General features: G+C 43.3%; 2 non-coding genes across 2 annotated transcripts; both read right to left on the reverse strand.

Annotated features, from left to right (window-relative positions):
• Positions 1 to 9,885: 9,885 nt before the first annotated feature.
• On the reverse strand, positions 9,886 to 9,967 carry TRNAL-UAG (transfer RNA leucine (anticodon UAG)). The gene has a single exon. It is a non-coding gene; the product is annotated as a tRNA-Leu (tRNA).
• Positions 9,968 to 12,624: 2,657 nt separating this feature from the next.
• TRNAL-UAG (transfer RNA leucine (anticodon UAG)) lies at positions 12,625 to 12,706 on the reverse strand. The gene has a single exon. It is a non-coding gene; the product is annotated as a tRNA-Leu (tRNA).
• Positions 12,707 to 13,828: the final 1,122 nt, after the last annotated feature.

The raw sequence follows: 13,828 nt of genomic DNA on the forward strand, positions 1-13,828 counted from the left end.
GGAAGGAAGAGGAGCGGAGAAGGCTCCAGGAACGAGGAATGAAGGGATCCCAGGGGTGCGGACGGGCGAGTCGCCACCGCACTCCCGAATCCACCTGCGTGGAGGGGTCAGGCCAAAGGGGGAGACCGGTCCCCGAACTAGTGGAGTCAGGAAACGACCCTCAGCTAGAAACCGGAGGCTCTGACATTTTATGTGGCGCAGCCCCTTGCTCCACCCGCTAGGAAGGCACCACATAGGGTCAGGGAAACTGGCGCCAAGTTTACCAAGAGGAGGCCCGAGGCAGCCGGACAGAAGTGTTGGTAAGAAAGGCCAGACAAAGGACACACAAAGGGGGTCCTGTGAAGCACTCCAAAGTTATCTGGGAGTTGTCTGAGCCCCTCACCTGGTGAGCACAGTACGACGTGGGCAGCCGTTACCTGCAGACGTGGTCTGGATAATAAGAACTGTGAGTAAAGGCCCTGAACTGCATCACTGACTCCGTGTCGTTACTGCTGCTGCCCTGCACCATCACCCCCATCCTCCGCATACACTGCCCTGAGGCTATACTCCTCCCGTGGGGAGTTATGCTACGCTCTGCTGCACCCACAACACCAGCCTTAGCGGTCTGCTCTGTAGCGGCGGTTCACTCTGACCGCAATCCACGGGTGGCGTAGTCGGACATTTAAACATCAAAACCACATAAATAGTTCCGCCACTGGTTTGACCGCCCTGAACCACGGAACCGGATCGCCGCCACGAAGACTACAACCACCAGCATCCACCAAAAAGGGTCCGGCTCCGGGTGTCCCAAGGCCCAGGGGGTGCGTCAGAACATTTTCATCACCTTTCACAATCACCAATGGGACAAGGCAGGGATGTCCTCTGTCCCCTCTCTTATACATCCTAGTGACGGAGAACCTGCTCTCATCAATTCGCCATAACCCCAATATTAGGTGGATTGAGGTGGGAGGCACCGAGTACAAGTGCTCTCTATTTGCTGATGATGTCCTAGTATATATCACTCAATCACATATATCCATCCCTGCTGTTATGGCTGAAATAGATCACTTTGTTACATGGTAAAATTTTAAAATCAATGCAGCGAAGTCTGAGGCCCTCGATGTCTCCCTCCCTAAATCCATATAGGATTCCATCCAGTCCAACTTTCCCTTTGCCTGGCCCTCACAGGGTATCAAATACTTAGGAATTCCTATTCATAGAGACCTCTCCCATCTATGTTATCTTAATTTTGGGCCCTTTATTGAACAATTCCATACAGACCACGGTTGGCAAGTTAGAACTGTAAGATTCACTACGTGAACCACTGGTGTTTTGTGGAAAAGCACATGTACACCGCGTTCCAAATTATTATGCAAAAAGTGTTTAGGAGTGATAAGGGAAGAATTTGTTTGTTTGTCAGTTAAACTCATTGATGGTGATGTGTGTCAGGGCTCTTTATGTCACTGTAAGCAATTGCAGACACCTGTGCTAATTAGTTTGGCAGGTGTGTCCAATGAAAGGCAAGACTACTTAAGAAGGCTCTCTCACATTATTAAGCAGCCTACATTTTCTGCCAAAATGGGAAAGAAAAAGGATGTGTCGGCTGCTGAGAAGCAACAAATTGTGGAGTGTTTAGGTCAAGGCATGACTACAATCAACATTGTGCGATGATCAGGATGAAGTGTCTTGGCAATCAAGAAGTATGTAGCTGATTCACAGTACACACGTGTGCGTGCTGATAAGGGCAAATTGAGGACTCTTTCCTACAGGCAATTATGTCAGGTTAAAAGAGCAGCGGCAAAAAAGCCTTGTCATAGCAGCAGACAAGTTTTTGAAGCTGCTTGTGCCTCCAACGTCCCCCGAACAACAAGATGCAGGGTCCTTCAGAGGTTTGCAGCTGTGCATACGCCATCCTGTCTACCTCCTCTATCCACTTCACACAAGCAGAAACGGCTCCAGTGGGCCAAACATTACATGAAGACTGATTTCAAAACTGTTTTGTTCACGGATGAGTGCCGTGCAGCGCTCGATGGTCCAGATGAATGTAGTGGAGGATGGCTGGTTGATGGACAACCCACGCAAACACGGCTACAGCGCCAACAAGGAGGAGGTGGAATAATGTTTTGGGCTGGAATCATGGGGAGAGAGATTGTCGGCCTCTTTAGGATCCCTGAAGGCGCTAAAGATGAACTCCATAATGTATGTGGATTTTCTCAAACAGCACTTCCTGCCATGGTTCAAGAAGAAGAACCGTGTATTTCACAGCAAGATCATTTTTCTGCATGATAATGCACCATCTCATGCTGCACATAAAACATCTGCATCTCTGGCTGATATGGGCATAAAAGGGGACAAACTTATGGTGTGACCCCCATGCTCCCCTGACCTCTACCCCATTCAGAACCTTTGGAGCATCATTAAAAGGAGTGTCTATGATGGCGGGAGGCAGTTCACATCTAAGCAACAGCTCTGGGAGGGTATTCTGTCCTCATGCAAAACAATTGAAGCAGAAACCATCCAAAACCTGACAAATTCAATGGACGAGAGAGTTCAGAAGCTCCTTTCGAACAAGGGGTCCTATGTGAAAATGTAACATCACCTAGAATAAAGTTTTGAGTTGAAAACTGTTTGATTTCAGTTTCTAACAACCTGCTAATGCTTATAATTTCAAAAATGACCATTTTTTTGGTCTTTATTAAAATGAAAAGGTTGATCGAAAAGTTTGGGGGATCTAAGAGTGTGGCAACCCAGTAGTCATGATTACTTCGAATTCTGACAATATGAGGGTCATGCTGCAGGTAGTGCAGCAAGAAGGCACTTATGTGTCTTGCGCATCTCGGAGCCCCAAAATTATTTTCCGGGCTAGATGCAGCTAAAAATTATTTTTAATTTTAAATCTGGTGAAGCTTATTATAGATGGCCTAATAGGATCAGTGCTGCACACTGCTACAAAGCCCAAATTATTTTCCAGTCAAGATACAGATAAACATGATTAGTAATTTGAAAGCTTAAAACGGTTGGTAGGGTGATTTTAACCAATCATCAAGCTTTTACTCTCCCCAGGATGACACAGGGGTAGAAAAGTCGTTTCGGATCCATGATTTGTTCATCTTTATGAACGTGAGTCTGTCTACATTATCAGTGGAGAGCCGCGTGCGCTTATCTGTCAGCACACCACCAGCAGCGCTGAACACACGTTCAGACAGAACGCTGGCTGCGGGGCATGACAAGATCTCCAAGGCGTAAGTGGCTAGCTCCGGCCATTTATCCAGATTGGAAGCCCAAAAAGAGCAAGGGTCCAGTGACACAGTCGTGGCTTCAATGTTTACTTGGAGATACTCCTGTACCATCGTCTCTAGGCGTTGACTATGTGTCAGACTTCTTGTCTCCTGTGGCCTTGCAAAGGATGGGCTAAAAAAGTGGTGAAATGATTCCGCAAAATTGATGTTACCAGCAGATACTGTGGTTCTGTTACGGTTTGAGTGCTGAACACTTGACGGTCCCACGGTTGGCAAGTTGGAACTGTGAGATTCACTACGTGCACCACTGGTATTTTGTGGAAAAGCACATGTAAGATTCTGCAACAGTCTCTGCTGATACTCCTGCATGCGTGCATCCCTTTCTATGGCAGGAATAATTTCTGCAAATTTACTTTTGTACCGGGGATCTAACAGTGTGGCAACCCAGTAGTCAGGATTATTTCTAATTCTCACAATTCGAGGGTCATGTTGCAGGTAGTGCAGCAAGAAGGCACTCATGTGTGTTGCGCATCCAGGAGCACCAAGTCCCTGTTGTGTTGGTGGCGAGGTAACAATCATGCTTCCTTCCTCTGTCCTCTCCCCCCAACCTCGCACAACAGAAATGTGATCAAGGTCTCCCTCATCTGATGAGTCTTCCATCAGTTCGTCCTCCACTTCTTCCTGGGCTCCTGCACCTTCCTCACTAGTTTGGCTGCTACCATGCGCCCTGGTAAAATCATCTCCCCCACCCTCACATACCTGCCGCCTTGGTGCTGCCGACCGTCTGGACCTTGCAGATGTTAGCCATTCCGCATACAACTCCTCCTCCTCTACTTCCTCCACCTCCTCTTGTGCCACCACCTGACTCCGAATTCTGTTTAACATGTGCTCCAGCATGTAAATCACCGGAATAGTCATGCTGATAATGGCATCGTCAGCACTAAACATCTTCGTCGCCATTTCAAAACTGTGCAGAAGGGTGCATAGGTCCCTGATCTGAGACCACTCCTCCAGCGTGATTTGCCCCACCTCTGAATCTCGTTGGCCCAGGCTATACGTCAGAACGTATTGCACCAGGGTTTGTCGGTGCTGCCACAGTCGCTGCAACATGTGCAGAGTTGAATTCCACCGGGTACGCACATCGCATTTTAGCCGGTGAAGTGGCAGGCCCAACGACTTCTGTAGAGATGTAAGTCGCTGAGCTGCGGGATGCGAACGGCGGAAGTGAGCACACAGCGACCGTGCCCTCTGCAGAAGGCCATCTAGTCTGGGATAGTGGGCTAAAAATTGCTGGACAACCAGGTTCAACACGTGAGCCATACAAGGCACGTGTGTGACATTGCCCCGGCGAAGGGCCGCACCCAGGTTTGCAGCATTGTCGCACACGGCCTTCCCTGGTTTCAGGTCCAGTGGAGACAACCATTCATGAAATTGGTTCTCCAGAGCTGACCACAACTCCTCAGCTGTGTGACTCACATTTCCCAGACATTTCAATGTAAAAACCGCCTGATGACGTTGAGCCCTACTGCCAGCATAGTAAGGAGGTGTGCAGGATCCCTTCTGCGCAGTTAGAAAGCTTGTGGCATGACCAGACAGGCTTTGGGTGCAGGTGGAAGACCGAGAGGAGGTTGAGGAGGCAGAAGCAGTGGAGGAACTTTGACATAAAGAGGATTGACGCACAACTCGTGGGGACGGCAAGACTTGGACAGCAGCCCCTTGTCCTGCTGTCACCATAGTTACCCAGTGCCCAGTCAGCGACATGTAACGCCCCTGTCCATGCCTACTCGTCCAAGTGTCTGTGGTGAAATGCACCCTGTCACACACAGAGTTTCTCAAAGAAGCGGTGATGTTGTGTGCGACATGCTGGTGGAGCGCAGGCACACCTTTCTTTGAGAAGTAGTGCCGACTGGGCATCTGGTACTGGGGTACTGCGACGGACATAAGGTCTCGAAAATCCTCTGTGTCCACCAGGCGGAAAGGCAGCATTTCTGTAGCCAAGAGCTTGCAGATGGTGAAATTCAACCTCTTAGCTTTCTCATGGCTAGGAGGAAATGGTCTTTAACTTGTCCACATCTGAGGGACCGAGGGCTGGCTATTGTGCTTAGAAGGGGTTGATAAGGGTGTCCCCGGCAAACTGCCGGTCTGTGAGGAAGATGCAGGCGGACATGTTAGGTTGCCTTGATCCAAAGGTGGTGCTATCGATGTCGGACAGCGCTCAAGACCAGCTGGTGTTACCACCTCCAAAGAAAATGATGACCTGCCAATCACGCTGGCTGTTGCGGGTAAAGAGGTGGCAGGTCTGCGCCCCAAAACAGGTGTGACTGCTGTCCCCCCAGTCACAGAGGATGAAGAGGCCGCGGATGCACAAGATATGGCAGACGGTGGTTTCCCCGGCCGGCTAGGCCGCATTGCAGCACACTGAGCTTCCCACTGCAACTTATGCTTCATGTCCATGTGCCGGTTCATGCATGAAGTACTCAAACTATGTATTTTTTGGCCTCTACTTAGCTTTTGCTGACAAATGTTACAGATAACACGAGTTGGGTCATCTTTATCGATCTGAAAAAATGCCCAGGCTATGCAAGGCTTAGCACCCATGCGACCTGAAGAGCCACCACGACTTGTGGTGAGAGGCAGAGTTGTGTTTGAGGATGCAGTTGTTGACGTGCTTCCAGTACTACGTCTCTGTCCAGGAAGGCGCAACCTGACCTCGTCGTCACTAGCATCTTCCTCCACCTCCTCTGCTGACCTCATCTCTTGGCTGACTGTGGGTTGACAGTAAGTGGGATCTCCGACCTCATCATCATCACCCTGTGCGTTATCACACCCGTCGTCCTCAGAGCCAACCTGTTCCTGCCCTGACAAAAAACTAAAGTTGTCGCTCCAATCAGGTATTTGAGTCTTATCATCGTCTTCCTCATTGTCTCCACCAACAGGAGTTGCAGTTTGGGAATGAGGGTCTACATTATGGTCAGAACCTTCTGCGTCTGGTCCTGGATCCGACTCATAAAGATTCTGGGCATCAGTGCAGATCATTTCCTCGTCTGGATTCACAGAAGCGCTGGAGTCGACCTCTGATTCCCAGGCTATAGTATGAGTAAACAGCTCTGCAGACTCAACCATCTGTTCTACCTCATACTCAGACGGGCAGCTGGAGATTTGGGAGCTGTGAGGAAGCAAGTGCGATTTGGGTGACACCTTTGAGGACTGGAGTATTTGTGATGTTGAAGTTGATGTGGAGGAGAGCCCACTTAAAGGAGCACTTGATATCCGTTGAAGCACCTGCTGTTTTTGTGCCTCATCTGGAATTTGTAGCGATTGGCGTGGCCGTAAGAAAGGGATCTTATCACATTGTCCGCTAAAAGAAGAAGACATTTTAGTTTGGCTGGAAGATGGTCTTTCTTCTGCACCTACCCCACGGACACAACCTTTTTTCCCCTTCCCAACACGCCTATTCCCCTTTCCACCAGCAGCAGGCCTTTTTCCACTCATTTTGGTTTTTAACTAATTCACAACTCTGGAGTTGTTTGCACAAAAAAACAATGGATGGTAACCGAGCAGAGCTGAGTGGCCAAACTGAGGTATTAGGAAAAAACTATTGGCTGGGTTAGATGCAGAAAAAAATTATTTTTAATTTGCAACCTGATGGAGGTCAGTATAGATGGACTAATAGACCAAGTCCCACACACCGCTAGAAGCCCAAATATTTTTTCAGAGCTAGATGCAGAAAATTTTTTTATTCAATTTGCAACCTGATGGAGGTCAGTATAGATGGACTAATAGACCAAGTCCCACACACTGCTAGAAGCCCAAATATTTTTTCAGAGCTAGATGCAGAAAAAAATTATTTTTAATTTGCAACCTGATGGAGGTCAGTATAGATGGACTAATAGACCAAGTCCCACACACCGCTAGAAGCCCAAATATTTTTTCAGAGCTAGATGCAGAAAAAAATTATATTCAATTTGCAACCTGCTGGAGGTCAGTATAGATGGACTAATAGACCAAGTCCCACACACAGCTAGAAGGCCAAATATTTTTTCAGAGCTAGATGCAGAAAAAAATTATTTTTAATTTGCAACCTGATGGAGGTCAGTATAGATGGACTAATAGACCAAGTCCCACACACTGCTAGAAGCCCAAATATTTTTTCAGAGCTAGATGCAGAAAAAAATTATTTTTAATTTGCAACCTGATGGAGGTCAGTATAGATGGACTAATAGAACAAGTCCCACACGCTGCTAGAAGCCCAAATATTTTTTCAGAGATAAATGAAGAAAAAAATTATTTTTAATTTGCAACCTGATGGAGGTCAGTATAGATGGACTAATAGACCAAGTCCCACACACTGCTCGAAGCCCAAATATTTTTTCAGAGCTAGATGCAGAAAAAAATTATTTTTAATTTGCAACCTGATGGAGGTCAGTATAGATGGACTAATAGACCAAGTCCCACACACCGCTAGAAGCCCAAATATTTTTTCAGAGCTAGATACTGAAAAAAATTATATTCAGTTTGCAACCTGCTGGAGGTCAGTATAGAAGGACTAATAGAACAAGGCCCACACACTGCTAGAAGCCCAAATATTTTTTCAGAGCTAAATGAAGAAAAAAATTATTTTTAATTTGCAACCTGATGGAGGTCAGTATAGATGGACTAATAGACCAAGTCCCACACACTGCTAGAAGCCCAAATATTTTTTCAGAGCTAGATGCAGAAAAAAATTATATTCAGTTTGCATCCTGATGGAGGTCAGTATAGATGGACTAATAGAATGATGCTATGCCCAAAAGATTTTACTTCACTAGGTGCAGTAAAAAAATTGGTATTCTATACACAGGTGGTATATCTTGCAACACAGATAGGCTACTCCACTGACTAACACACTCTGCAATGGGCCAAAAAGGATTAGCTTTGCTAGATTCAGCCAAATGCTGTGAAAAAAACTTGCACAGCACTGGCACAGACCTGCCTGGCAAAAACTGATAGGAACTGATGTAACCTAGTCCTGAAAAGGACTCCAATTACAATTAGTCTTTACTCCCACAATCTATCTATTTAAGATCACAGACCTGCTTGATAAAAGTCGTAGGAAATGCTGTAACCTAGTCCTTAAAAGGACTGCAATCACAACTATTCCCTACTCCCAAGCTATCTGTATATTTGTGCGAAAATTGGCTTGAAATTAACAAGGTATAGCGCACACAGCAACAGCGGTGCCGTCTAGCACGTAGCTGCAGCAGTGAGAAAATGGTGGCGACGGGGAAAATGGCTTGGTCTTATAGGGCAAGGACATGTGACATACACTGCCAATCACACATGCCCTTGCTTGTGTGAAAAAAAGCACTTCGCTCCGTGTGTGCGCTGCTGATAGGCTGACAGATTGCACCTCCCCACTGCAAATGCGGGAAAGAGAAAAAAAAATGGAGATCTTCATTGTTCCTGCAGAGATCCATCCCCTGCCCCTCCCCCCGCCCCGCTGTACACTCAAACTGCGTATTAACATTAATTTTCATCATTACTGAGAAAAAATCCAGTTATGATTTTGGTGCACGAACAGTTATCGAACATAACCTCGAACAGCCGAATTTTTCTCAAATTGTTCGTGTTCGCCGACCGGCTCGAACACCGCCCAAAACAGCTCGAATTTGAGATTGGCGAACAGTTCGAGTAGAACAACGCTCATCTCTAGATATGAACCCTTCTTTTCATTTGATATTCATTTCTTTGTTCCTTTTTAGCAAGCTTTTAAGTTCAGTATTCAGCCATCCTGGTCTCCATAAATGCTTTCCATTCTTCTTTCTTTTCGGGATTGTTACTGATTGTGCAGTGAGAATTTAATTTAGCAAAATCTCCCATCCTTCCTGGACATTTCTTTCCTTTAGAACATCATACCTTTCCTTCCTTTTTGCTGAGTCCATTAAAAACTGCCTTTCTACAGTCCAATCTTAAAATCTCAGTTTTCGCAGGTTTTCCACCTTTTGTAGTTCAAAATTATAGGATAGAATTACCGCTGCCTCCTAAGTTCTCAACCCCCTTTACTTCCTCAACCATTTCCTAATTTTTGGTAAAAATAAGATCCAAACAAATAATGGCAGCAGTGGGATTTGAACCCACGCCTCCAAAGAGACTACAGCCTAAATCCAGCTCCTTAGACCGCTTGGCCACGCTAACTCTTACAGTTGTTTAAAGTTATTTAAATTAGAAATACAAATGTTATTATGCATGATCAACGCAATTATCAGGGATTTGTTTGTACATTGACTCTGGGGCACCATTTTACAAAACATATGTCTTGTATCCAGATATTTAACTAATCTTTCCTCTGTTGGCTCATCCGGTAATTTTTAGATATCACTGAATTAGGTGGTATAGATTACTTGGTATGATCTCCCATATTGTGCAGTGAGAATTAAATTTAGCAAAATCTCCCATCCTTCCTGGACGTTTCTTTCCTTTAGAACATCCTACCTTTCCTTCCTTTTTACTGAGTCCATTAAAAACTTCCTTTCTACAGACCAATCTTATAATCACAGTTTTCGCATATTTTCCTCCTTTTGTAGTTCAAAATTAAAGGATAGCATGATTGCTGCCTCCTAAGTTCTCAATCCCCTTTATTCCTCAACCGTTTCCTAATTTTTGGTAAAAATTAGATCCAAATAAATAATGGCAGCGGTGGGACTTGAACCCATGCCTCCAGAGAGACTGGAGCCTAAATCCAGCGCCTTAGACCGCTCGGCCACGCTACCTCTTACAAATGTTTAAATTTATTTATATCAGAAGTTTGCTTTTGATGTAAGTGGCAGAAAATATTTTATATCCAATCAGACAAAAAGACAAATGTTATTATGCAACAGCAATGTAATTATCAGGGAATTGTTTGTACATTGACTATGGGGCACCATTTTACAAAACATATGACTTGTATCCAGATATTTACCTAATCTTTCCTATGTTGGCTCATGCGCTAATTTTTAGATATCACTGAATTAGGTGGTATAGATAATTTGCTATGATCTCCATATACAGGTCACTCAAACATGAAGGATTCCTACACCCCTGCCTGTACGTAACAGATAATCAGAAGCAGCAGCAAGGAAGACATTATACAGCATTGTAGAGCAATGTAGCTATGAGTTCATCACTAGGGTGACTTACTGGAAAGCAGCAGAAGCAGCATGGCTCTGTTTATGTTTGCTAATCACTCTGCTCTTCTTGTATTGATAATCCTAAAAAGGCAACAGGGATATGAGCTAGCATTTAGACTTCTTTTGACCAAGATTGATTTTGGCAAATTTTGAGAATGGTTGATCATTGATTGAACTGACATGGATGTAACATAGATGGTAAATTATGTAATTCTGATGCCTAAAGCCAACATGACTATTCATATGCCGTATTCATACGAATGACTTGCTCACATGTTCCTTTTCTTCTACAGCACAGTGAAGACCACTTGATGTTACATTTGCTTTATTAGAGAACACAGAAGCAAAACAGGAATTTAAAAGTTCAGTCTTCTCAACAACATTATTGACCACTTTACCCTTTTCATCCTTTAAAAATCCTATAGCATTTTTGGCTTTTCTTTAACTTTTGACTTACTTCCAAAATCCTTTCTTATTGCATTTGATCTGTCTTGCAAGCCTCACTTCATTACTGGCTTTAGCTCTTCTAACGCTAGCCCAGCTTTCCCTGCAGACAGCATTATATTCTTCTTTAGATATGAACCCTTCTTTCCATTTGATTTTCATTTATTTGTTCCTTTTTAGCAAGCTTTTAAGTTCAGCATTCAGCCATCCTGGTCTCCATAAATTCTTTCCATTCTTCCTTATTTTCGGGATTGTTACTGATTGCGCAGTGATAATTTAATTTATCAAAATCTCCCATCCTTTCTGGACATTTCTTTCCTTTAGAACATCCTACCTTTCCTTCCTTTTTACTGAGTCCATTAAAAACTGCTTTCTACAGTCCAATCTTAAAATCTCAGTTTTCGCAGGTTTTCCTCCTTTTGTAGTTCAAAAGTATAGGATAGAATTACCGCTGCCTCCTAAATTCTCAACCCCCTTTACTTCCTCAACTCTTTCCTAATTTTTGGTAAAAATTAGATCCAAATAAATAATGCCAGCAGTGGGATTTGAACCCACGCCTCCAGAGAGACTGGAGCCTTAAGCCAGCACCTTAGACCGCTCAGCCACGCTACCTCATTTGGATGTTCAAACTTATTTAAATCAGAAATTTGCTAATGATATAAGTTGCAGAAAACATTGTATAACTAATTAGACAAAAATACAAATGTTATTATGCATGAGCAACATAGTTATCATGGATTTGTTTGTACATTGACTTTGGTGCAAAATTTTCCAAAACATTTGACTTGTATCCAGATATTTAACTAATCTTTCCTCTGTTGGCTCATCCGCTAATTTTTAGATATCACTGAATTCGGTGGTATAGATTACTTGCTATGATCTCCCATATACAGGACACTCAAACAAGAAGCATTCCTACACCCCTGCCTGTACGTAACAGATAATCAGAAGCAGCAAGTAAGACATTATACAGCAGTGCAGAGCAGTGTATCTATGAATCCATCACTAGTGTGACTTACTGGAAAGCAGCAGAAGCAGCATGGCTCTGTTTATGTTTGCTAATCACTCTGCTCATCCTGAATTGATGACCCTAAAAAGGCAGCATGGATATGAGCTAGCAGTTACACTTCTTTTGACCAATATTGATTTTGGGAAATTTTGAGAATGGTTGTTCATTGATTGAACTGAAATGGATGTAACATAGATGGTAAATTATGTAATTAATTCTGATGCCTAAAGCCAACATGACTATTCATAATCCTATAGCATCTTTGGCTTTTCTTTAACTTTTGACTTACTTCCAAAATCCTTTCTTATTGCTTTTGGTCTCTCTTGCAAGCCTAAATTCATTACTGGCTTTAGCTCTTCTAACGCTAGCCCAGCTTTCCCTGCAGACAGCATTATATTCTTCTTTAGATATGAACCCTTCTTTCCATTTGATACTCATTTCTTTGTTCTTTTTAGCAAGCTTTTAAGTACAGTATTCAGCCATCCTGGTCTCCATAAATGCTTTCCATTCTTTCTTCTTTTCGGGATTGTTACTGATTGTGCAGTGAGAATTAAATTTAGCAAAATCTCCCATCCTTCCTGGACGTTTCTTTCCTTTAGAACATCCTACCTTTCCTTCCTTTTTACTGAGTCCATTAAAAACTTCCTTTCTACAGACCAATCTTATAATCACAGTTTTCGCATATTTTCCTCCTTTTGTAGTTCAAAATTAAAGGATAGCATGATTGCTGCCTCCTAAGTTCTCAATCCCCTTTATTCCTCAACCGTTTCCTAATTTTTGGTAAAAATTAGATCCAAATAAATAATGGCAGCGGTGGGACTTGAACCCATGCCTCCAGAGAGACTGGAGCCTAAATCCAGCACCTTAGACCGCTCAGCCACGCTACCTCTTACAAATGTTTAAATTTATTTATATCAGAAGTTTGCTTTTGATGTAAGTGGCAGAAAATATTTTATATCCAATCAGACAAAAAGACAAATGTTATTATGCAACAGCAATGTAATTATCAGGGAATTGTTTGTACATTGACTATGGGGCACCATTTTACAAAACATATGACTTGTATCCAGATATTTACCTAATCTTTCCTATGTTGGCTCATGCGCTAATTTTTAGATATCACTGAATTAGGTGGTATAGATAATTTGCTATGATCTCCATATACAGGACACTCAAACATGAAGGATTCCTACACCCCTGCCTGTACGTAACAGATAATCAGAAGCAGCAGCAAGGAAGACATTATACAGCATTGTAGAGCAATGTAGCTATGAGTTCATCACTAGGGTGACTTACTGGAAAGCAGCAGAAGCAGCATGGCTCTGTTTATGTTTGCTAATCACTCTGCTCTTCTTGTATTGATAATCCTAAAAAGGCAACAGGGATATGAGCTAGCATTTAGACTTCTTTTGACCAAGATTGATTTTGGCAAATTTTGAGAATGGTTGATCATTGATTGAACTGACATGGATGTAACATAGATGGTAAATTATGTAATTCTGATGCCTAAAGCCAACATGACTATTCATATGCCGTATTCATACGTATGACTTGCTCACATGTTCCTTTTCTTCTACAGCACAGTGAAGACCACTTGATGTTACATTTGCTTTATTAGAGAACACAGAAGCAAAACAGGAATTTAAAAGTTCAGTCTTCTCAACAACATTATTGACCACTTTACCCTTTTCATCCTTTAAAAATCCTATAGCATCTTTGGCTTTTCTTTAACTTTTGACTTACTTCCAAAATCCTTTCTTATTGCATTTGATCTGTCTTGCAAGCCTCACTTCATTACTGGCTTTAGCTCTTCTAACGCTAGCCCAGCTTTCCCTGCAGACAGCATTATATTCTTCTTTAGATATGAACCCTTCTTTCCATTTGATTTTCATTTATTTGTTCCTTTTTAGCAAGCTTTTAAGTTCAGCATTCAGCCATCCTGGTCTCCATAAATTCTTTCCATTCTTCCTTATTTTCGGGATTGTTACTGATTGCGCAGTGATAATTTA

Source organism: Phyllobates terribilis, unplaced genomic scaffold (assembly GCF_046119375.1).
Source record: "Phyllobates terribilis strain yellow unplaced genomic scaffold, ASM4611937v1 Scaffold_11__3_contigs__length_659146591, whole genome shotgun sequence".
Lineage (NCBI taxonomy): Eukaryota > Metazoa > Chordata > Amphibia > Anura > Dendrobatidae > Phyllobates > Phyllobates terribilis.